The 24,649-nt window shown below is 37.1% G+C and overlaps 1 pseudogene; it reads right to left on the reverse strand.

The window, feature by feature from the left end:
* Positions 1–10,379: 10,379 nt before the first annotated feature.
* LOC103254037 lies at positions 10,380–23,924 on the reverse strand (annotated as a pseudogene).
* Between the last annotated feature and the right edge of the window lie 725 nt (positions 23,925–24,649).

A 24,649-nucleotide genomic window follows, 5' to 3' on the forward strand; every position in this document is an offset into this window, starting at 1 on the left:
AAATCAGCCGGGCATGGTAGGGCATGCCTGTAATTCCAGCTACTCGGAAGGCTGAGGCAGAAGGATCACTGGAGCCCAGCAGGTCAAGGCTGCGGTGGCCAGGAGTGGCCACTGCACTCCAGTCTGGACTACAGAGTGAGACTGCAACTCAAAAAAGGGGGGAAGAACAGAAAAAGGAAGAAGGGAGACTAAAGGAAGATGAAGGCAGATGAGAAGGAGAAAGAAAATAAACAGGCTTAAGTAATGAATGAACAAAAAAACAAAATCATATGACAAAAAACATGCAAACAAAAAACCAGATGATGCGCTCGTCCTCAAAAATACCCATACACAAACAGAAAAACTAAAAACACAAAAAACAAAACAAGAACTAAAGCATAAATAAAAACTGAGAAAAAAGAGGAAGAAAAGACCTCCCTCTGTTGCCATTTTTTGGAACTTCAAGTTCCTTTCCTAAACACCAGTGGGAAACAGCCACTGTTTTCATAGGGAGCAGGCTCTGGTCTCCAGCACCTCCCCTCCACTTTCAGTGCAGGCCTATCGGGTGGCTCTTAGCCTTGTGGACTGCTGTGGGAGGAGGGTGAATCAGATCCAATTCACCCTACTCATCTGCTGCAGCTGCTGCCAAGCCCCCCTCAGATAAGATCGGTCTGTGTCCAGTATGGGAGTGAGGCATCCTTCTCTCTGTGTCCATTCCTGAAGTTTCCTCTCTGGATCAACAATGATTGAACCAGGAGCATTTGTCACCTCTGGGTCCCAGGTTGGAGACTGAAAGGAGGAAGGGTGACCAATGCAGGTCTCTGACTAGTCCCGGGACAGAAAAAAATGGCAGCAGTTGGTGTCTCCTTGCTGGTGGCCTAGAAACAATTTCTATGAGGTTTCATATTCCTGCAAGAAAAAATATATATATTCATATTCATACAAATTCAAATTTACACTGATTGTGACATTTCATATGTTTATATTCTGCTTTCATCCATCTGTCCTGTAGCCCTTAAAAGATTTTGTAGCTGTTCTGCCTTCTTCCTGGTGTGAAAAAAAAGTTTTGGTGCAGTAGTGCCCAAGGTAGTTGTCCACATGGTGCAGATGTCTTCAGGTCAGTGACATGTCAATCTCAGTGTCATACAGTCCTGGTTTCCCAGACTCACTTTTCCTTCCCATGAGTCACTAAGATGTTGAGGGGTAATGTCTAACTGCCTTATATCCATGGAGCCTTTATAAATATTCTCCTGGGTTTTTAAAACTTTGGGATCTCACATTACTGTTTCACAATTAAAAATCACTGAACATGCCAATGAGTTAGATTTTTGTAATATTGGAAAATAAAACTAAGCAATTTAATTTAATTCATTTATTTTAAGTAACAATAATAAACATAGTATGTTAACATGTGACATATTTTTTTCTAAAACCATGTTTTCAAAATCAAAAAAGACCACTGAATAGTAATTTTCTGTGTTTTCCATTTCTCTTGTATAATATTTCATTTCTCTTGTATCATAGAAAGTAGCTATAATCTCACATTTGTGTCTGTATTTGATCAGTTGCAAGAACACACATGATCTGTTGCAAGATCACACAAGGAAACCACGGCACACTCGTTTAAATTGCCATCTTGAGGTTACAAAGGATTGGAGGCTTGGACTCTGGTAAAACAGGTTATGGGAGGGGGAGAAGAGGAATACTATTGAGGAGCAATAAGTGAATGATAGGGAGAATGACTGGACTGGGGAACAGAGAGTACCTTGTAGTAGTTTTCTTGAGATTAAACAATCCTTGAAGACAGTCATTAGACTCTGTTAAGTCATTAAGGTCTGTTCAGATGTGGTTACATTGTAATCTTTCCTGTAACTGAAAATAAGATGACAGGGAAGGGAAACAGTTTCTTTGGAAGAGATGATTAGGAGAAGGTTGGAGAGAGCTTGAGGATTCTTCTGTTCAGGATATCAAGACACCATATTTTGGGATATCAATTTCTGAGTCCCAACAATAGTTTGACTTCATGGAGTCTCAAACACCTATAAAGCTTCACAGACTATACTTTAAGAAGTGCTTCTGTACACTGTACAGTTTTAAAGTAAAAAAAATTAAATATTTTACCAAAAAATATTTTTAAATTAACTCACTAAAATTACATACTTTGGGCATCTTATGTCAATAACTTTTAAAAGGAAAAATCGCATTTCTATTTTAAAATTGCTAATTTATAAACTACTTTGATGAAATCTGAGTTGAATTTGAAAATACCTATATATCTACCATACAGTAGACCAGTTTAACTTTTCATGCTTGTTTAGAAATAATTAAAACAGAATTTACTTAAATGTTTTAGATTACTAACATTACAATTTCCTTTGAACACCCTGATATAGAATTGAACCATCCTAGTATTTTTCAGTTTTGGTATATTTTTTATCTTCACTTACTGATATAATAAAATCTAGTCAATTTGCAGAATTCTTTAAATCTCTGAAAGAAAAATAATGTATGCCATGATGTGGCATACTTGAGGCCAATCAAATATTCTAGCTTACAAATTATTTCTACTCAATAATTTCTCGATGAGTTATTCTGATTCTTCTAAATGCTATCTCTAATCAAAAACACAAAAATTTTACATCTTTGTTAGCATGAATCAGTGAAACCACACCAACCAGTTATAGATGAATCAGCGTAAATGGCTCAGTTTGCCTTTTTAAAAAGTTAATGTACAACAGTTCACAAAAAAAGTCAGAATACCTCTTCCTTTATGCTTTATAAACTGCGCTTTTACTGCTGCAATGTGATTTTGTCTCCCAGATCATAATCTGTACTTTTGTGTGTGTGACAAGAGTCTTACTTTGTGGCACAGGCTGGTCTCAAACTCCTGACCTCAAATAATCCTTCTGCCTCAGCCTCCCAAGTAGCTGGTACTACAGGTGTGCACCACCACAATTACTTTATAATTTTTATTCTTAAAGAGACCGTCATTTTCTGTTGCCCAGGCAAGTCTTGAACTCTTGGCCTAATGCAATCCTTCCACTTCAACCTCCTGCATATCTTTTGGTATGACAAACTTTAAAATTTTTCCCATCTTGATCTGATTTTATTTTTGATAATTTCAATTTGGTGGCCCTTTATTGAGCAATTTCCAGGCAGTTTCAGAGACCTAGGTCCTACAGTTTACACAGAAAGATGAATAAGACCTCATTGTCTGCAGTTAAAAAGAAGATGTAATTTATCCTTGGTCCACTGTGATCTGAGAGTTCAAGCAAGGAACTATTATAAAATGTGGGGAGAGTGCTGGTGAGAAAAAATTGAGAGTACCTTAGATGGCTTTTTTAGTAGAGAAAATATCTGAACTAGATCTTTAAGCAAAATGAGAGTTGTGAGTTTTTGCAGGAGAGAAAAGAAAAGCATTGCCAGGCAGAGGAAGTAGCTTAGATAGTCACCCAATGTCAGCCAGTGTGGGAGATGGATGGGGCTGTGCTGGATTACCAAGAGCAGGTGAGGAAATAATTATGGAAGGCTTGGAATATTGGCTAAATAATCATCTTTATAATTTACCTTCATATGGATTTTCAAAGTAGTATTCTCTCATTAACCTTTTACATCAATCTTATACTCTACTATTTTATTGATTTTCCATTCCGTTTTATTTTCTGTTTTATAGTTTTTTTCAATTTTACTGAGTATTAGATTGTTCTGAGTACAGGAAAGGAAATGCTCACATAAGAGAAGCAGTGGAGCTTATTTCAGTGATTCCCAGAAACTCCAGCATCTCCCAGAAGCTTGTTAAAAATTCAAATGCTTAAGTCACAATCTGATCTGCCAAATCAGAAACTTGGGGCTTAGGGGGCAGTGATCTGTGTTTTAACAAGCCCTACACATGATTCTGATACTCTCCAAAGTGTGAGAATTATTGGCTTAGTGATTAAGAGCTGAGTTCTGGGGTCAAAAAAACAGAGTTCAAATACAAGTCTACCATTTGCTCCTGAGTTTTTTACAAAAACCAATCCCTGCATTTCACAGAGACGTGAGGACTGTATAAGACACCGTATATGTAACTCCAAAACAGTATAATCTTTCGAAACATAAGTGATTGTTAATTAACTAAATACAAAATACAAAAATTGTCACCAGAAATTTTGCTATGTATATAAGAATATGGGTATAAGAATATGAACAATGTGATACAAACCATGACAAACCAAATAATTCCAATCTAATACGTAAATATAATCTAAAAGAAAATCCATTTGGTCCCCCACAGATGCCTGTCGAGAATTTGCTCAGATCAGTTATTCTTCTGTAATTTTTTGCAAAGTATTAAGCACATGATTTTAAATACCATCAGCAAGGCAACATCCTCATTTTTTGCATGTGGGTGTAATTTATTATAATAATCAAAAGTTAAGAAGATACTCCCACCTCCACCACACACACACACACACACACACACACACACACACACACACACATACGGAGAGAGAGAGAGAGAGAGAGAAAGAGAGAGAGAAAGTATGAGGAGGTTAGGGCTGCTTTTTATTTTGGAAAGAATTTCAACCAGGAAAGTGGACTTTCTGGACCTGTGTCTTCCTTCTCTCATAGTGCAGATAAGTTATTATCACAAAGATAAGCAATCTGCATGGAAAAATGCATGGAACATCCTTCCTATTTCTTTCACAGAATGAGGTAGATAGAAAAAGCATTTCAGAACTTTCTTTAACCAGGCATCTAGCACCAGGATGAGATAAAATACACTGTACATTAATACATGTCAAACATGTATTGAGAACATAGTTGTATCACTTATGTGAACACTAACTACCTAGTCCCTTTGGCACAAAACACACACTGTGTTTTTGCATCTGTAGAGTCCCCGTGAGAATCCCTGGCTGGTGGTGCAGAGGGCCGTCCTTCAGGGACAATGGCTAAGGCAGTCTCTGCATTTCCCACACATGGTCACTCTTCCCATGGACATCCAGCTAACACAGTGCACAAAAGAGAAAGAAAAGTTGGCAAACTCACTTCCTACCACCACAGCCAGAAGCAACACATGTCATTTTTACTCCTGTATCATGGGTGAGAGCTGGTCAGGAAGTCTACCAAGCTCAAGGGAGATGTGAAACATAGTTTCTGGCTAGACACTGGGTCAGTATCTACATGGTCTACTTTTCAAATTACCAGAAGTAATGGTTTTACCAGATATAACTACAGCTTTCTGTGTGCTCTTGCCCTCCAGTCTGCTATCTTTGTGTTGATTTTACCGTTACTGTTGTGTCCAATTTCAACTTTGCATTTGGTTGTAGAAGCAACTCTGAAAGGTACCAAATTAGCACCCACTGTTGTCACAAGCAATTCCTAAAATGTCAGTAAAAATATAACTTAATGCATGGTTTTACCCAGCCTGCAGAAGGACTCTGTGACACACAGTAATGGAGGAACTAGGGCCAGTGAGGCTCCATTGTCTTCCAAACATGGCTTACAGTTGGTAAACGTGACATCTAGCTGGTACAGAAGAGCACCATTAGAGAGGCACACTGTGTCTTGCTCATTTGGGCTCAAAGAGCACATTCATTCCTCTGATGAATCCCAATGACAAGGCTCCACTTGGTCAAGGCAAGAACTGGTGATACGAAGTGCCTGCCAAAGCCACCTCCCAGCAATAGCTCTGCACTGTGAACCATCATCAAAAGTCTTTACTGGCTTAGTCTCTGCCATGATCGTTAAACTGTTTTTATATGTATACCATTTTAAAAAATCAAATCCCAAACCAATAAAAAGCCACCATAAACAGAGATCGCATAATGGATCAAGATCCTTGTGAGAGGTACATCCTGGAACTTATTTTTGTCTTATAGACAATAAATACTCAAAAGACATTATTTCAAAGATGTGTTTTTATGGAGATGTCCAGGACTTGCCAGCACAGAACTTTAGAATAAAGACTTGAAATATGTTTCGTCCAACCCTTCGTCATGAAGGGAGGACACTGACACCCCAGTGAACTAAAGTGACAAGTCAAACATTATGATGTTAATTGATGAAAATTACCTCATCTTTCATTTCATTTATATGGTACTATTGGGTGGTCACTTAAGACAACAAAAGAAGAAAGAAACTTGATATTTGACTTTTTGAATTGTAGGCTACAGATGTAGAGATGATCACATGAAGAACCATGAAAATAAGAGAGGGTGGTGAAAAAATAAAGTGTTCTTGCAAGCAAACAAGTAGAAGTAGGCCCCTCCATCCTGCATATGCACAGTTGATTTCAGACCATTTAGTTGATCGTATTAAAGGAAAGCGAATACACTGGGACAATTTGTAAGAATATGTATTTAAAGTGAAACTTGGATGGTCATTTATTACATTGTCTCAATTATTGAAATCCCTCTTACTACCTTATCCTGTTCCATTAATGTCATCCGTTTTCACCATTTGAAATTAATGTATTTTGTACTTGTTCATGGGTTTACTGTCTGTCTGCTACTAGTAAAATGTCAGCTCCATGAAGGCAGAGGCCTAGTCAGATTTGCTCCCTGATATATCCCTGGCACCTAGAAAAGCGCTTGGACCTTGGTGGAAGCCAGTTAATATTTGTGGAATAAATAAATGAATCCCCAGTGCAGACCAACACATGGAAGAGGGTCAGAAGAACTCAGGGAACCCAAGAGGAATCTGAATGATACCTGAATAAAAGTATCCTCTACTGAACTTGTTATTCTGTTCTTCCTGAACCAATCATATTATTTTTAAACCACTTCCATGGTAAGGAAGGACTAGAATTTTATGCAACAAATGTGTATCCATAACATATAGATTTGCATTTCTTATGTAATTTCTAAGTAAGCTCAAACTCACAGTTTAGGAATGAACATTGCTTTCAGTTATGTTATGGCTTTAAGCAATCACAATTCATTCTAAAGTTGTCTTCAGAATATCTTGAATATTTTTCTGGGTTTTGCCAAAACTTAGAAATCTATATCCCAAAATATGATACTTTGACATACTGAACTGAAGAAATCTCAAGGTCTCTCTGAACTTCTACCACCTCTCTCCAAAGAAGATACCCTCCCTGCTGTCTCAACATCTGTTGTAAGAAAGAAGAGGAAGTATGTAACCAGACCTGGCCCAACCACTTTATAGAATAATGCCTATCTCTCAGGTCCATTCAGCTTCCAAAGAGAACTGCTTACAAGTCAGTCTCTGATCCTCATCCTTTTGTTCTCCCAAGTATCCAATCCTTCTCTCTGACAATCCTCTGTTGCCCCGCAATAGACTTCTTTTTGTCCTCCTCCCATAACCTGTTTTGCCAGAATCCAAACTCCCATTCTTTCTGTAACCTTAAGTTGGTTTTTAAGTTTCTGTAACTCACTGAGAAGTCGAGTCTTCATTACTGAAGACTCCTGTGTATATACACTAAATAAATTTGCATGGCCTTTCTTCTATTAATCAATCTGACTTGTGCCAGTGATTTTTCAGCAAGACTTTAGGGAGTCAACAGTCATGGTCCCCACAATAAATATTTAGACGTTAAGGACTAAAGTAGAAGGCCAAGTGATGTAGAATATGCAACCAGAAAATATACCACTTTAGCATAAGGATTATTTAGAGCTAAAGACAATTGAGAAAAAGCAGATAGAAGAAAAGCGCTTTGTCCTCTCTCAATTTTCCAAAACAGGACATTTCCCATTTACTCACTCTCCCAGGTAGGACAGAGTTTGATAACTGAAGATAACTTCAGACCCTCATCAGACTGAAGGTAGCTCCATAGAAAAATTATCTACCATATATTTACTTTCCTACAATTTGCCACCCTTAGAAATTCAAGAGCCTTTGTCTTGTCTCTTCTTCAAAAACACATTGCTCTTTGTTGAAAATGCTATGTAAGCTAGAGTTCTAAGACACTTTGGGATTTACTCATTTTTCCCTGTTTCCCATATATATGTGAGGTATGCATGTCAATAAACTTTGTTTGCTTTTCTCTTGTTAATCTGTATTTTGTTGCAAAGGGCCCTACCTAGGAACTATGAAAAGTAGGAAAAAAATTGTGTTTCCCACCACAAATGTAGTACAACTCAATGATTAAAGTCATAGGACACTAGCTTAGGTAGTCTTAAGTTCAAATTTACCCATTGTATTTGTTATGTGTTTTTGACTGATTTATGTAACTTCTTTGAGTCTTAGTTTCTTCGTCAGGAAGAGGGGAAATACTATTTCATTAAAATGTTCGTAGAATTAGCATAATAAAAATAAAATGTTTACTTCGGTGCCTGACACACAATTAGGGCTCAGTGAGGGCTATTATCATTAAGGTCTCTGCCAAAAATTATCGCGGCAGAAAAGGAACTTTACATCATTAGCACAAAAATGAAAAACTGTGAAGTTTAGATGAAGTGATATTGGAATGTAGCATTATTTTTAATATTTAGATCTGCTATTTTGTAGTATTAATGGGAAGGGATCTGCATTGTCTTTATAGAGTACAATCCCGGCTTGAACATTTCCTGAGCTTGGTATTCTACAATTGTGGAAGGTCAGTCTTCTGACACACTCATTTGACTGCCACTCTCACCTACAAAAAGAGAGAGCTTTATAAAAGCTCTAAGCATTTCTTCTTCATCTTCCTCCTCCTCCTCTTTATTATTATTATTTTGCATTTTCTTTTTAGTCCAAAAGCTTTGGGGATTACAAATGGTTTTTGGTTACATGGCAAAGAAGTCTGGGCTTTAAGTGTACCCATCATCCCTATCTGTGCACACTGTATTCAATAAATTATTTTTTAACCCTCCTTCCCTTGGCATGCCCCTTTCTGAGTATCCAATGTCCATTATACCATTCCCTATGCCTTTGCAGATCCTTAGTTTAGCTTCCACTCATAAGTACGGGCAAGCAGTGTATGATTTTCTGCTCCTGCGTGAGTTCACGTAAATGATGTTCTCCAAATTCATCCTACTTGCTGCAAAAGACAGTATTTCACTCTTTATGGCTATTAGAGTAAAAATAAGAAGAAAAATTGATTTTCCAAAATGTATTTAAACAGATAACCATTAAATACAACACATAATGAGTTATGTTTAGTGAAATACCTAAAGTTAGTCTACTATCTGAGATACTGGATCTATGCCTTAAGCAGCACACCAGGGAGGCAAGCACTAGGCGCATGCTCTCCTGACCTTACTTCTCCATGATCTGAATAATGCTACTACAGATAAGGGTCTCATAGTCCAATATTTTAGGCCAAACCACCTATATAAAATTAACATATGGCCACAGAGTAAAAGCTGTAAAAAAGGTCCAAGGCCTGCAAAGTTGGATGCATGGTTAAAGTTAACAAATCTGCTGTTTCTAAACTTGTCTTCCCTCTTGCATGATGACTTACATGTAATCACTTCAATAGAGAACAATTGACTATCTTCATGTTCTGACCACCAGGGAAGTAACCTACAAGATGGATAAATCTGTTTTTTTATTAAGTAATGTCTTCGGTTATGCAGAACTCTTTGACAGCATTCAGAAATTTGACCAGCCAAAAGGCTTGAGCAGCTTTAATCTCTGAGGATCCCACATTCAATATACCCTTCCGCTAAGATACAGACTAGTTAAACAGTGACCAGCCATTGTTCCCTACTGCTGGTTACAAGATGTCCTATAGATAACATCACTACTGTAAAACCTAAGACTGGTATTTGAGGTATTTTTCTGACTTTACATCCTGGTAAACCTATGAACTCCACCTGGACCCATGACCCATACCAAGAAACTGATTCAACTGGTCCTGTGGCCACCCCCTTCCACCCAGAAACTGGTTCTCTGCACAAAGAGAGTTTTGACACCCCCATGGCTTCATCCCCAGCTAATCAGCAGTGCCCAACCCATAAGCCCCTGTCCACCAAATTATTGCTTAAAAACTCCAGCCTATAATTCTTGGAAAAGTAGATTTGAGAAATATCTCCTGTCCTCCCACTCAGTTTTCTTGAGATTATTAAACTCTTTCTCTACTGCAACAACTGTTATCTCAGTGCATTGGCTCTTTTCTGTGAAGCAAGCATAAGCAATCAGTCGGGCTGTGACATAGGACTACAAGGATTTTGATATCTAAGAGAAGATTTCGACATTGAATTTATGTTAGACAGGATTATTCTAACATATAAGTGGTAACATTTCATGGGCCCTCACTGATTTAGATTCATACATCTGTTATAAAACACATAAAAAGAACAGAAAGAGATGCATCGCTAACTTTTCGTATTCATCAACACAGGTCTCTGTTACATATTAATACTGGCACAGTTTAAGACAGAAAAGAAATCAGATACATAGAAAACATTTCAAGATGATATTTTGCCAATCAGTTTCTAGGAATCATCTTCTAATCCAGATTGTGCTTTCATTCACAGTGAATCTAAATCTCTTCTCTTCATCTTTTAGTTGTCAGAATCTGTCACTTTTCCCATAAATAAAATTGATTCTAGGAAAAAGGAAACAAAAAGCATACTTCAGGAATTTTTAGAGAAAAAAAGCAAAGAATAATTCGTTTTTAATGTTTCAACAATTTGTGTTGTCTTTTTTCTCTTTAAGATAAACAGGCAATGTCTACTAGAAAAGTTTTCTCTTTTTGTCTCTAATTAATAATTATATCATTATTAATCATTTTATGGTAATGTATGAAGTACATTAACAACCACTCAATTTGTTATGAAAAATACAAACATACAATGACAGAGAGGTGTTCTTCTAAATATAGAGACCCAGCCAGGCAAACACAGCATAATGATGAACATGGTAAAGTTTTACATATAAGGCATTATCAGTCATCTTCCTGTGTGTGCAATGTAAGCTCTCAGGATTAAAAGTGCAGCATCCCACTTCTTTTCCTTCTGCTCTGAATCAAAGTCTACTTTACTGCCTAAGAAAATATTTTTATATCACTAGTGCTTCCAAATCCTCACCAAAGTGATTATAGTATACAGAATAAATGCAAATTCCTGTTTACAGCCACTGTGTGCGAGTGAAAAGGACGTAAGAACTGGAAGACAAAACAGAGAGAATGCTGTGCCAGAATCTATCCCTCTCTCTCTTCATCTAGGCTAGGGGAAGTGACTTGAATGGATCAGCATCAAACACTGCCTTGACTTGTTTCTTACACTCAAATGTAATAACAATTTCAAAGATGATGCATTTGGCGTAATTTTAAAACCAGTGAAAATGATATTTAAATGTATTTGAAATTACAATGGGGGAGCTCTTTTTCATTAACTCTTCTGTTAAGTCCAAAAAGACACTCTCTTAGGAAAGCCGGTTACATGGAAATAGGCATCATCTCAGCAGATTTTTCTTTTCTCATTATGAATAATTATAAATTTATTTATTATGAATAATTATAGTTAATAATGCCTTGTCTCAAAATAATTCTGGAAAAAAGAAGTTTTTTTTCAGATAGATAAGGTTACATAAATACCTTGACCAGAATAAATATTACATTTAGTCACAATATTAATCTACAGTGACTCTTAATGTTATGACATTAAAACGCTTATCAGAATTTTTGTTTGGAAATTTTTTCTAAATAAGATCTATAGAGGTTAACTTCATAATTGAAGACATCGTTTAAAATTTTAAACACTCAGAAATGTAGAATATTACCTAAAAGCTCTTTGTCCCAGATTTCAGTCTGATTCTTACACAAAGGAAACCACATTTCGAACTGTCATTATGTAGTCATCAATCCACTCACTACTTAATTGTATGGATGAGTGAAACTCCCTTGACATAATAGCAAGGGACTTGGAAGCAGGTGGGAGGAGATTTCATTATTGTTTTCATTTTCATCTTCATGTTTCCTTCCCAAATATGTGTCCCCCATATTCTGTCAACATATTTATATGACAACTGTGCCAGATAGAAGTAACCGTGTCTCTTCTCCCTGTAAACCACTTTATATGCTCCATTTTACTTTCTTCACTCATTAGTCACTCATCTATATTTGTTGATTTATTCATAATGAACACTTATTATGTGCTAGGCATGGTGTTACAAGTTCCATATATTATTTTCCTTAACTCCGTAAGATGAGTACCCACGTTATGTTCAAATGAGAAGGAGAAAATATGGCTTAGAAAAGACAAGCAACTTGCTACAGGACTACTATTTAACGGAGCTGGAGCTTGAGCCAGGTCCGACACCCAATTCCAATTCTGTAGGAATGCTGCTATTATAGGAATTTTGCCAAAGGTTTATGCTGGACTGGACCCAGAGATGACTGAGATACCATTTCTGCTCTCCTGGGGTTCATAACCCTCACGTGGCCATTCCTGAAGAGTCCTAACTAGAAGCTTGTAGACAGTTTTTCCCACTGTATTTACATTTCTGACTTCTCTTATTCACCAGAGAAAGTACTGGAACATCTCTCCAAACCATCTGTTTCCACATGTTGACACTGGCCTGTTGCCGATCCATACCCCTACTATTTTTCATTCCCTATTTTCCCTCGTGGCATCATATGTCACCTCCAAATTGGAAATTTGGAATTGTGCTTAACTCCCCATTATTTGTCAGCATCTATACAGAGTCATTTGCTCTTTTTGCATCCATTTCTGATTATCTTTCACAACCCCACACCTCTCAATTTCCATCTATGGCATCATAGAGTCAGCCTGACATCTTACCTTCACACCTTCCAGGTGTATGTGCTTAGCCAAACTGCATAATTTCTCTAAGCTTCTGTATTTTTTTAAACACCTAGGAGAATTTTTAAAACTATTATAACTTTTCTTTCAGGAGTTTTGTTATAATTTTTAAGAGACAGCATCTCACTATGTTGCCCAGGCTTAATTCCTGGGCTCAAACAATCCTCCCACCTCAGCCTCCCTTAGCTGGGACTACAGGTGCCACACCATGCCTGGCTCTTTCTGTGTCATTATTAGTCAAATGTCTTACTTATTGGAATGGTGTTAGCTTTACAGGTAACTATACATGGCTACCACATAGAGAGAGTAACCATGGTGGCAGCTATTACTACCACTACCCTGATTTAGGCCCCTACCATCTCAATGCCTGGTACATAAGAACAATTTAACAAATGTTCATTGAAAGAACATTTAGATATGTAGACTGCAATTAGCATATAGAACTAGATCTGCTTAACTAAAGCAGTTCTCTCCCAAAAGAATTCTCAGGAAAGGTACCTGTTGGGTTATCCTTCATAATGAACAGAAATAAATGATTGTTATGAATTAGTTTTGAGCCAGACTCATGAACACAGGGACATGCATGCCTATGAAACAGAGATAGCAGTATTTAGATATTCACATTAAACGATCAATAAAGAAAACATAGGCACAATACTTTTTGTACACATGAAAAGTCATTTTGTGTAAGAAATTAACGTGTGGAAAGATAACCTTTTTCTAAATACAAAGAAATTTGCAATAAATTTAAAAACCAAAGGGCAAAAGAATAAATATCAGATCATTCATAGACTAATCCTAACTTCATATTTATGCTCAATGAAGAAAAAACCCAGATACTAGACTTAATTTAGTGGAAGCAATTGAAAAATTTTGTCTTTTAAACAGCAATTTTCTGCCCACTTGTTATTTACATTAGATGATTTTTTCTTATAATATGTTCAATTCTTAATTCCCATTTAGATATATTTGTACTTCATTTCTATATGTCTTGTGGTAACCATATCTGAGTTCAAATTGATATAACTTTTTACTTTTCAAAATTACTTGTAGTTCAGAGCTTTTAGAATTTGACCATGAATGTGTGTGGGATATTTTTTAAAACAGGAAAAAACGTGGCATATTTTATTTGCAATGTTTGAAAAAATGTCAATATCCTTAATCATCTGACCATTTTCATACTTAATCCTGAATTGTACTCCACATTTTTAAAATAAAATTTTTTTAAAAATCAGTAAGAGGCACTATTACAAAGGAAGTGAAAATAAAAAGAGAAAAATGAAATAACACAAATGACTAGTTCGACTGTACTAAAATAATATACTTTACCATTAATATGTGAAAAACCAATTCCTTTGCAATATTACATTATCGATGGTTACAAATACTGATATCTAATGTTTATACAGTTTTGGGAAGTGAGAAATTCTCAAACACTGAAAAAACTCACTCCAGTTATGATAAATTTATTCAAAATGTAGATTCAGGATTTTTATTGTTAGATTAGAAGTCAAAATTTACTGCCTTAGAAATTACTTACTCCAGTAATTTATATTGTGTTGCTTCATTGTGTCAGTGTTTAGGATGGAAAAATTTAGACTAACTTTTCTTTCTTTACTAAATTAAATATTTCTACACTCAATTCAGATATTATCTTTACCAATAATACAATGATTTTTGTACAATTTTTTCCAAAATCCAGGAAATATAAAATCAATACATATAACTAGAATTAAGAAACAAATATGATGCTAGCACTGTAACATGAATGGCACTCTCCTACCCAGAATATCACAGTTTGCTATCCAAATTACCAGTGAACAAAGGCTCATGTCTGAATTACTGATGTAAATCTAAAAAGCAAAGTCAGTTTTGCTCCCATCCCACATGCCATGTATTCTTGGATTTTTTTATTCTTGTGGAACGACTGAGCAGATTTCTGAAAGTCAGAATACTCGGGCTGCCTATTCTGAGGAGTCATATATCATGATCACTGCTGATTCAACTGCCTTCCCTTTACAGCTGTGTGAGCCTTCTAGAAAGTTCTAGACTTACAATAAGAAATGGTGGGCAACAGTAGAGAGAGCTTTAGTTTGAAGTCAGGAAGCCTGATTTGAGTCAAAATTCTGCTGTCATTTAGTACTATGATCTCAGGCATGACACTTTATATTGCTGAACCTAGTTCTTCACCAAGGTAATGAGATCAGACAATGATCTATAAGAACTCTTCTAGTTCTGTTTAAAAGCAGCTGGACACTGTGTCTACATGACACAACCTTATCCAAATGTACTCTTTGATTTCTCCAGGTGCTAATATAGTCCATTTCCTGCAGAGTTCATTGGACACAACAAGCAAAATCCTTCAGATAATAAAATGGACTGCAGACCAAAGTGCTCTGTCCAATGTCAAAATCCATCAGCCCTACTACAGAAACAAAGAACTGAATACCACATGTTGTCACTCATAAGTGGGCCCTGATTACATCACATGGAGCAAAGAGTCCATGTGGCAACACACAGGTACCTGATCCACTACCAAAGGGAAAGAGGGTCCATTAGTAGCCCAAACTTCACCGGTAATTTACATATGCAGTAAACCCTTGCTTGTACCCCAAAACACTAAATTTTTTTTAAAAAAGAATCCATCAGTCCTATGTAGTGTTACAAATCAATCAAGAAATCAGGTGAATATCAATTTTTATACATTTATCAAAAATATTTTAAATGATTAATATCTTGTAAATATTCATTAAGTTCAAAATACTTTGAGAAATTAAGATAGACTTGTGAGGGACCACTTAAAGTTGCTTGTTCATTTCTAATTGGTTTTAAGACTTTTCTCCAATTGATTTTTTTTTAACTTTTAAATTTTTTATTTTAAAATTGTGGGATACAATTCAGATAAGAATACAAATGTCATTGTGCAGGTCCCTTGTTGATGAGGTGTGCCCCGCCCTCTTCCCCAGGCAGATTTCCACTACTGTCAATCCCACCTCCCTCCGCCCCTGCAGCTTCCCACTACTGTCAATCCTTTTCTTATAGTATTATGATAGTTGTTCAAATTCTTCTTATGAGTGAGAACATGTGATAGTTCTTTATTTCTGTGAAAGATCACTCAGTATTATAGACTCTAATTCCATCCAGGTTGCTACAAGTTCATGATTTTGTTCTTCTATATGGTTGTGTAATATTCCATTGTGTATATGTACCACATTCCTTCAAGCCAGTCCTCTTTTGATGGGCAGCATGGTTGGTTCCATGTTCTTGCTATTGTAAACAATGCTGTGATAAACATACGCGTGCAGTTAACTTTTTTATACAGTGATTGCGTTCTTCCGGATATATTCCCAGTAGGGGAATTGCAGGGTCATATGGAAGGTTGATTTTTAGGATTTTAAGAATCACCACGCTGTTTTCCACAGAGGCTGTACTAGTTTACAGAACATCAGAACTCCAATTGTTTTTTAAGTAATACTTATATGAAGTACAAAGAGCTTAAAAATATCATTTGTTCAAGGAATTCTAGTTTAGGAGAGTATTCTTAAACTAGAACATACACACAAATCACCTGGTAGTCTTGGAAAATGCAAATCGACTCAGTGGGTCTTAGAAAATGCAGAACTGACTCAGCATAGTCTAAAATGCATCTAGACTATGCATTTCTAACAAGTTCCCAAGTAATTCTATCACTGCTGCACTAAGAACTATATCTGTAGCAGCACAGGAAACTGTAGGCCATGATGGGGCATGGGTTCTCAACCTTGGATGCGTAAGGAGACTTAAGAAAATACTGGAGACTGGATTTCACCTTGAGATACTGATTCATTATTTGGGGGTGTGGACTTACACCGGAGTTCTAAAAGCTTCCCAAGTAATTCTGTGTGCAGCAAAATTTGAGACCCATGACCACAGAGGTAACCACAAGGATCAAATTAGAAAAGTGGAGACAAACAGTGTAAGAAGAAATGAAATAAAGTACAATGACTTAAGTATGGACATTCCTAAATAACAATGACTTCATATTTGAGCCCTGAAGTTTTCTTCCCAAAAAACTGATTGGCAGGTAATCCAATTTGCAGATGAGAAAATATCAGTAGATGGGCCTCAACTCCTAATCAAGTCTCTTTCTTCCATTTTGCATGATGCTGTGGCAGAAGAGAAGTCTGGACACCATATACTAGACATGGGAGAGAAAGAGATCCATGCACTGCAAGTGAGTCAGCTCTCCAGTGCCCATTATCCCCTGTCTCTCCTCCTTGCTCATCCAGAATTCACATGTCCTGCCAGTCAATGTTGCAGTTTCACTGCTATCTTCATTTATCTCAAAGAAAACTTTCTGCATGACTTGGAAAATATTCACATCAGATGAATCTGGTGAAAAATATCCAAGTGTATTTAAGGGTTAAAGTCAAGAGCCCTTACCTCTTAGGTCAAAGATTAATTACATTTTCAAAAGAACAAAGAAATGAAAACAAAGAAGCTCTTTCTTATGTAGTCAATTTGCTAATGATAAGGGTGATTTGGGTTTAGCTCTTCCAGAGACTTTAGCTCCCTCTTCTCAGATGTGCTGTTCAGTCAAAGGGCTCTGCATTAGAACTTCTTTATTCTTTTTTTTTTCTTTGAGTAGGAGTCTCACTCTGTTACCCAGAATGGAGTGCAGTGGCACAATACCGGCCACCACAGCCTCGACCTGCTGGGCTCCGGCGATCCTTCCACCTCAGCCTTCCAAGTAGCTGGAACTACAGGCGCACACTACCACGCCCGGCTAATTTTTTGGTTTAGAGTAGAGATTAGCTCTCGCCAACTTCCCCAGGCGGGTCTCGAAACTGCGGGCTCAGGCAATCCACTCACCTCAGCCTCCCAAAGCATGGGATTACAGGCTGAGCCACCGAGCCCAGCTGGAACTTCTTTATTCTTGTGTGATTCTTTTGCATGCGGTCAGCCAGTTTTCTTAGTACTATTTTCTAAATATGGTTTCCTTTCCCTAATGCTTGTTTTCGTTGGCATCGTAGAAGATGATTTGGTTGAAGGTCCATGGTTTTATTTCAGATTGTCTTGTTCCATCGATCTCTGTGTCTATTCCTATACCAGTACAATGCTGCCTTGATTACTATAGCCTTGTAGTTAAGTTTGAAGTGTGGAAGAATGATGCCTCCAGTTTTGTTCTTTTTGCTGAGAAGTGCTTTAGGTTTTGGGGTTCTTTATGCTTCCATATGAATTTCTGTATTGTCTTTTTAGGTCTGTGAAAAACGATGCTGGCAATTTGATAGGGATTGTCTTGACTGTAGATTTTCTTGGGTAATCTTGATGATACTGATTCTTCCAATTCATGCTCTTCCACTTGTTTGTGTCATCCTTGAATTCTTTGAGCAGTGTTTTGCTTGTTTGCAGGGTGTTGATCTGTCCCCCAGACAGGAGTGCAGTGGCATGATTATAGCTTACTGTAGCCTCAGAGTCCTGGGCTCAAGCAATCCCCTTGCCTCAGCCTCCTGAATACAGGACTATGGGTACTTTTTAAAATAAATTTTTTGTAGAAATGAGGTTCTTACTATGTTGCCTGGGTGACTCAAACTCCTGGACTCCAGAGATCCTCCCACCTCAGGTTCACAACACACTGGAGTGTGCCAATAAACAGGTTTACAATTTTACTGTTTTGCACTCATCATCTGGCAGCATGTGGCTGTTTATTTCATGGACTTTAATTAGTGAATTAAAATTTGCAAATTGACTTTAAAGAGTTTTATTAGCTTTGCTTAGATGAGAGACTCAAAGTTGTAATTCCCATTTTTCAGATAAGGAAATCCAAACAGGTCAAAAATTGAAGCCCATATAATACTTTCACCTGTAGCTCTTTATTAAAAGTCAAGCTGAAATATTTATCTAACATTCTAAAGTGTTTCTAGACTTTCACTAAGAAAAACTTCTTAAATGCAAAATAGAGTGCTAGTTTACAGATTGAATATGACTATGACATTTATTCACCATGTGTGTGTTTACTGGGGTCCAAAGCTCTTTCAGTTTTAAGACTAGCTTGTAATATAGTCCTAAGAAAACAAATTAACATGATAATGGAATAATTATTTAGCATACAACTTGTTATTCCAAAAAGTTGACATCCACCACTAAACTCTCAGTTAGGTTCAAAGAATACAAAACTTATTTGAAATCTGATTTTTGTTCTATTTTAAATCTGCTTTAAAAAAAAAAAAGATAAAGAAGTCTTGAAACACTGTATGTTTGCTGCCAATTTTTTTTTTTAATGAATGACTTGGAAGTGTTTATATTGTGAAATCTTTCATTTCATTCAAAAGAACTAAAAGACAAAATTACAATAAGGGAAAAGAAAAAGGAGCTGGGCCGTGCCTCTAATTCAGGGCCATGAGTTAGGACATTAGTGTCAAGTTCAACTTTCTGTGCCTCAGTTTGCCTGTGAACAAGGAATTAACCAGAGAACCTCAAAAAATCCTCCCAGGCAAGGACCTTCTATGATTTCAAGTCAAAAGCAATCATTGAACCTCACTTTCTCATTTAAATAAAAAGGAAATAAAATAAGCTAGTAATTATTGACTTCATATATGCTTAAAGTATTAATCTAAATTTAACAACAGATTGGGAACTTTCTTTATGAAAGAAAAGTGTAACATTCTTTTTTTTTTTTTTTTGAGTTAGAGTCTCACTGTCGCCAGACAGGAGTGCAGTGGCCGCTCCCGGCCACCGCAGCCTCGACCTGCTGGGCTCCGGCGATCCTTCTGCCCCAGCCTTCCTCATAGCTGGAACAACAGGTGCGCGCTACCACGCCTAATTTTTTGAGTTATTGTAGAGATGAGGTCTCGCCTGCCCAGATGGGTCTCGAACCTGCGGGCTCAGGCAATCCACTCACCTCAGCCTCCCAAAGGCGCGGGATTACAGGCTGAGCCACCGAGCCCCGCTAGTGTAACTTTCTTAAAACAAGGTGCTATAGATTTTTCTTACATGGACAACTCCCTTCAAAAACCTTGTGTATGCAGGCATTTACTTGCTCCTGCTTGCCCAAGCTGGATGTATACATCACCACTCAAAGATCCTGGCCCATCCAACGGGTAGACCCTTAACCGCAACTGGAAGTCAGCTTGGGCAATCAGGCGAATTACACCATTGTTTCACTTGCCAAATACTGAACAAACTTCTTATTCATAATTCTTCCAAATGAACATAATGCAGCAGAGATTTACTGGGCCTAAATTATGTTTTGATAAAATAATATGTCCTCTTTGAAGATTCCTAACTGAGAACTGGCACAACATTCACAATAAAATTCACTTGTAATGAAAATAGCTCATATTAAGCCAACTGTTTTCAACGTCTTCCTTGTAACTTCTAAGAAAGATGTGCAGCAGGATAATTCTGAGGTTTTTTTTCCTGTTTTTATTAACACACTCTTTAAACAGAATGGAATGTGGGTTTTTACACGGTGGGGAATATATGTTTTAATCCACCTACAAATTGTCAACTATTAATATAATAGAGCAGTAAGTTTAGGATAAGAGTACTGCAAGACATTACAACTTCAAATAATGCCAAGTTATCACTGGAGAGTCTTTTAAGCAAAAATCCTGCTCATAATATAGTCCACCAAAACCTATAGCAATAGAAACCCATTCAACCATCTAATGAAAAGGTCATCAACAGCAGCTTTCTAATTATCCACAATGATTGTAGCTGTGGATAACCAGGTATGAACTAGCACTTCCATATACTGGGTGCTTAATGTAGATAGTTTTTAATCTTCACAAAAATCTAAGGAAGTTGGCATTATTTTCATTACCAAGTAAGAGGGTAGATGCTTGAGGAGGCTGATTTTCAGGTTCAAGGTCAAGATAGCAGCCAAAGATGTGAATTAAGCTCAGAGGCATTTGGAGTCAAAGCTAATGTTCTAACTCCTGCCGCCTTCTAAACAAAATGTAACTCAATGCCACATTCTCAATCAATATATATAATGTGCTCCTTGTGAGTTCATACGTGAAGCAGTTGTGGTTCATTTTCCTTTTTTTTTTTTTCCCTCCTCTAAACTAATCAGGAAAAAAAAAACCCAGCAGCCAAAGGTAAAAGAATGAGCAGCAAAAATGCTGAATAGACAACTAGCAACTAAAAATGAGATGAATCCCTTCACATATGCAAACATGATCTATCTGCTTCAAAAACAGAATCTGCTCCCAAATGTAACCATTGGGTTTAAAGGGGTCTTGCACAGGTGAAGCTTGCAGAAAATCAAAGAAAACAATCCCTTTTTGTTGTAAGAATGACCCACTCCTGACCTCCAGGCCCTACTGGACACTGGTGTTGGTCCTTCCTTCCTCTTTAACCCCAGAGTTCTTGTTTAATGAAAAAAAAAAGTGCTGGATTCATCTTCCTCTGGGTCCCTATTTTTATTTGAAATCCCAGCTTTGGTACAGCGGGCTTGAGTCATTCTTGCAACATTCAGAGCTGGAACTAACCAAATTTTATGATTGCTCAAAAGGAAAAAAAATATAATACAATCGACAGTGATTAACCTGAGCTGTTTTGTGGGTCCGTGGTACGTTCTGATCATTTTCTAACCAGTTACCTCACAGTCTGTATGTATTCATAAAATGATCAATTAGCCTCATGGGCTGAATCAAAAAGACTTTCTCTCACATAAAAAGCATGTCTGGATTTTGTACCCCAAGATTTTACCAAAATTGATTATCAGTACGAGGAGGCTTTTGACAGACTCCCTAAGGTTTTCAAGATATGGAAACAAAGATGGATGGCTTAACTTCCTCTTTTCCTACTTGGATACCCCTTAATTCTTTCTCTTGCCTGATTTGTCCTGTGGCTAGGACTCCCAACACTTTGTTGAACAAGAGGAGTGAGAGTAGGTATCATTGTCTTGTTCCCATTCTTAGTGGAAGTGCTTCCAATGTCTGCCCATTGAGCCAAAGGTTGGCTGTGGGTTTATCATACCTGGGTCATACTGTTTTGAGCAATGTTGGAGACCATCATATTTAAAAGAACTAAATTCTGCATGTTCTCACTAATAAGTGGGATCTGAATATTAATCACATTAGCACAAGAGAGGGATCAGCAGTCACTAGACACTGCCAGGAAAGGGGGGGGCAAGTAACAACACAAAGGCACCTGGTCCTTAACCAGAAAAAGTGAGGGTCTGCTGAAGGCCAAAAATTCACCTGTATGTGGCCTATTTGTGGAATCCTTACTTATACCCCATATTGTTATAATAAAATAAATTTAATAATAATAATAATAATAAAATTAAAAATAACAATTACTTGCAATTCCAGCATTCTAGTTTTAATACATATACTTCTCATCTCTTTCAGAGAAAATTGAGCATGTAACTTCTGCCCTTCTCATGGTGAATCCAGGCTACACATGTGAGCCCTACCTCTGTGTCCATACAGCTGAGAAGCACTTCCAAATGCATTCTTTTCATTCATGTCAAGAGTCTTTGCATGCATTTGTTCTCTTTCAGCTGTTATTCAAATTCTTGCATAGGTGGAATCATAAGAACTAGTGTAAAAAAAATGACATGACCAACCTAGGAAGGCTAATTTCTACTTCCTCTTTCTGCATCTTGGAGACCCAATTCTGGATTTGTGGAGCAGTAACTAGTTTTTCTGCTTTCCCTATGTTCATATCTTTTGCAGGAAGTATGATGATCTAACTAAACTTGTCACCTTTATAAGGCAACTCCAAAACCTGGTAGTTCACGGAAGACTCAAAAATAACCTGCAGCAGAGAAAATAAAATATCAAATATACAATTTAAATTGACAACAGAGAAAAAGAGAAAATAAAATATTAGATAAATTCAAATTTGGCAATGCCCAAAGTGATGCTTCAGAGAGAGTGGTTCTCATATTACCGTGTTTTGTTCTCAGAAGAGCATTCATCATCAGAATCTGGATAGAAGAACCAACTCTCTTAGTAAAACCCATCAGCTGTGTGTCCTCTTTTCTGAGTTTCTGTTTCCAGTCCCCTTGAAGTAAATAGCATTCACCAGGATGAGCCGGGTCAGAGGAACAAATTCTTTCCTTGAAAACATGTCTCTAATTTTTCCTAAGACAGGGTGGAGGAAGAGGTCGGAAGAAATATGCAAAGGTGATTCTGTGGATCTATTTCAAATAGGATTAAAGCAAAAATGTCTTTCTGCAGATCAGTTTTGTACAGGGTGTCTTAACATCAAAATTTAGGAATTTTGAGAGCAAGAGATAATGCTCTTAAATATTTCTCATGCCACTACACCCAGCTCATTTTTTTTAACTTTTCTCAAAGGGTTCTTGCTCTGTTGTCCAGGCTGGTCTTGAACTCCTAGTCTCAGGCAGTCCTCTTGGTTCTTTCTTCCAAAGTGATGGGATTGTAGTTGTAAGTATCTGGCTCTGAAATATTTTAATATTACCCTTATTTTAAGTGGGGCAGAGCATATAACTTTGCAGAATTTGAACTCAGGTCTATATCACTTTGAACTTATTACGTCCATCTGTAGTCACTGTGGAATTTTGCCAGTCTGTGTTTAAAGTTAGGATGCCATGCTTCTTATAGATCTACTAGCATACACTATTGAAAATTAAGACATTTAACTGAAACGTGTGAATTATTTGCAGCACGTGTGAAAGGAGGCATTTGGGATTGACAGATATAATTTCTATCTGGCCAAATTTATAATTCCTGCATCCACGTTTGAAAAATCTAGGCTTGAACAAATCTTATTATTAACATTTTTTGCTAAAAATTCTGTAACTGGGGTCTCTCAAATCAATAATTAAAAAAGTATATTTTTCAAAGCACCTTACCATTTATCTTGGTTTTACAATTGAGTATTAATTTAAATAACAGTGAAATAAAAGAAGCGATTTGATCCCTCTGATTTATAGTGCCATAGGAACATATTCAGTCATTCTTTAGGATATTAAAAACTGTGAATTCAATGTAAAATAATGATTTTTATGAAAATGCAAAATTTTACCATCTGTTTTGCTTTCTACCCATGTACTTATTGCCTCTGCACAAGGCTTGGAATCCTGAAAATCCACCAGTTTTGTAGCACTCTGAAACAGTTCCTTGTTGCCATGGAGTTACCATTCTTTCACAGTGAATCCTTCTTGAAGGTAGAGGGCAATTGGCAACATTACATGTAAATTTTTGTTTTTTTCTCTGATATGGCAGAGAAAAATGACTTCAGTACTGGAAATTCTTCTGCTAGAAAATACTTATTATGTTTATTGGCATACTGAACATAAAAACAAGAACTTTTCATTTCTGTTATCTAAGCACGCTGATTCATATCACTATTTTTGTTCCCTTAGGGACCTAACAATCCTTTCAAAGTTAGTATAACTATCTTAAAAGTATATTTCCTGTATAATACACCTTTGTAGAGAAGTCAACTTTTATGTGAGAAAAAGAATGTCCATGTACATTTGAAATTTGTCAAAACAAGAATACACCTTTATACAGGCAGAAGGAAAGTTCCTGTGCAGAGCCCACTTTTTAGCTGCTGGAAATTTATGTTTAGAATCTTATTATTTGAATGATGTGAAGATGCTATATTTATAAAAGGGGAATTCTTTTTTTTTGAGTTGGAGTCTCACTCTGTCGCCCAGACTGGAGTGCAGTGACCGCTCCTGGCCACTGCAGCCTCGACCTGCTGGGCTCCAGCGATCCTTCTGCCTCAGCCTTCCGAGTAGCCGGAATAACAGGTGCGCGCTACCACGCCCGGCTAATTTTTTTTTTTATTTATTGTAGAGATGAGGTCTCGCCTGCCCAGGCGGGTCTCGAACCCACGGGCTCAGGCAATCCACTTACCTCAGCCTCCCAAAGGCGCGGGATTACAGGCTGAGCCACCGCACCCGTCTGAAAGGGAAATTCTAATGAATGCTGATAGAAATATGACAATATGGAACACTCCTTGTCTATATCACTTTTATTTCAGCTTAAGAAAGAATTTCTCTCCTG

This window comes from Carlito syrichta, unplaced genomic scaffold (genome assembly GCF_000164805.1).
Source record: "Carlito syrichta isolate Samal-C Ts95f unplaced genomic scaffold, Tarsius_syrichta-2.0.1 Scaffold263633, whole genome shotgun sequence".
NCBI classification, from domain to species: Eukaryota; Metazoa; Chordata; class Mammalia; order Primates; family Tarsiidae; genus Carlito; species Carlito syrichta.